Source organism: Apium graveolens, chromosome 10 (genome assembly GCF_009905375.1).
Source record: "Apium graveolens cultivar Ventura chromosome 10, ASM990537v1, whole genome shotgun sequence".
Classification (NCBI taxonomy): Eukaryota; Viridiplantae; Streptophyta; class Magnoliopsida; order Apiales; family Apiaceae; genus Apium; species Apium graveolens.
In genome coordinates, this window is record NC_133656.1 from 124,691,699 (window position 1) to 124,693,817 (window position 2,119).

A 2,119-nucleotide genomic window follows, 5' to 3' on the forward strand; every position below is an offset into this window, starting at 1 on the left:
AGATATCAACTTGTAAGGGATGCCATAGCGGCACACAATAGCCCTGTATACAAACTCTCTGAGTATTTTTGCCGTGATAGTGGTAGAGGCTCGGCCTCTACCCACTTAATGAAATAATCCACCACAATAACCGCATACTTGACACCTCCCTTGGCCTTCAGGAGTTCCCCAATCAGATCAATTCCCCACATAGAGAAGGGCCAAGGGCTCACGAGGGATGTGAGAGAGGCCACGGGGCTGTTATAATAATTTGCATATCGCTGACACTTATCACAAGCTCGGGAGAATTCGAATGCGTCTTTTTTCAGCGATGGCCAGAAGTAGCCTTGACGGAGGATTTTATGAGCTAGAGAACTACCCCCGAGTGATTGCCACAAATGCCCTCGTGTACTTTCCTTAGGATATAATTGCATTCGTCCCCCTCTATGCACTTAAGGAGAGGCACATTGAACCCTCTTCTGTATAGGATCCCATCGTATATCACATAGCGGGCTACTTTGTATATTATCCTCCTTGCCTCATTCTTTTCATCCGGGAGTGAACCATCTTTTATGTAGGCCACGATAGGTGTCATCCACGTGGGGCCGAGGTTGTTACTGAGGCTGCCCACCTCGTGTTCGGGCACGCTAGGCTGCCTCTGTATATCAAGGGGCACGACCCCTAGCAGGGTGGCCTCGCGTCGCGAGCCGAGTTTAGCTAGCTCATTCGTGCCTTCATTCTGTCCGTGCAGGATTAGCTTCAGCCTCACCTCGTTGAACCTTGCGATTATTCTCTGCGCGCACTTCAGATAAAACTCCGTTCTCGGCCCCTTTGCTTGATACCCCCCGTTTATCTGATAGACCACAATCATGGAGTCACTAAATACATTCAAATTCTCCACCATCATTTCCAAAGCTAGCTTGAGACTATTGATCAGGGCCTCATACTCAGCATCATTGTTGGTTACATGAAAGGCCAGATGGGTCGCACGTCTGATCTTGTGCGCCTCTGGGCTGATTAGCTCAATTCTAGCTCCTGCTCCATCACTATTAGAGGCTCCATCCACAAATAGGCTCCACCATGGGGCACTATTTTGGCTCTCCAGCCCAATTTCTTCTGTGCTAGGTATAACAACAAGGGCTCCCGACTCCACTTCTTGATGTGGAGGAAATTCTAGCACAAAATCGGTTAGGGCTTAGCCTTTGATTGCAGTCCTTGGCTTATAATCCACCTCAAATTGGCCGAGCTCAACCATCCACTTCAACATTCAACCAGAAGACTCTGGTTTATGCATCACTTGTCTGAGGGGGTAGGAGGTTCGCACTTCTATCTTGTGCTCCTGAAAATAGGGCCTGAGCTTTCGGGAAGCCAGGATCAGAGCATATACTAACTTCTCGAGGCCTGTGTACCGAGTCTCGGCGTCTGCTTACCTTTTACTCACGTAATATACCGGGAACTGGATACCATCCTCCTCTCGAGCTAATACCACACTTACTGTAAAGTCAGAGACGGCCAAGTATAGGACCAGAGTCTCTCCTGCCTCTGGGTTGGACAACATTGGAGGGCTGCTGAGATGTTTCTTTATGTTCTGAAAGGCTTCCTCATATTCTTTTGTCCATTCAAAATTCTTCCCCACTCCTTTAATCGCCTTGAAGAACTCCTGACATTTGTCGGAAGACTTTGAGACGAAACGGTTTAAGGCAGCCACTCGCCCCGTTAAGCTTTGGACGTCCTTCACTCATCGGGGGGATTTCATCTCGAGTAGGGCTCGTATCTTGGCGGGGTTGGCCTCAATGCCCCTGTGGTTGACAATAAACCCCAAAAACTTCCCCGATTCGATCCCAAACACACACTTGTGGGGGTTGAGCTTCATCCTGTACTCCCTTAGGATCTGGAACATTTCTTCTAGGTGGCGGACATGATACCTTGCTTCTTTTGACTTCACAAGCATGTCATCTACATAGGCCTCCATAGTCTTCCCCAACTGATATTTGAACATCTTATTCACCAGCCTCTGATAAGTTGCCCCCGTATTTAAGGAGCCCGAAGGGCATCCCGATGTAACAGTAGAGGCCCCGATCAGTTATGAAGGAGGTGTGTTCTTGATCTGGCCCATACATGGGGATCTGGTTATATCTCG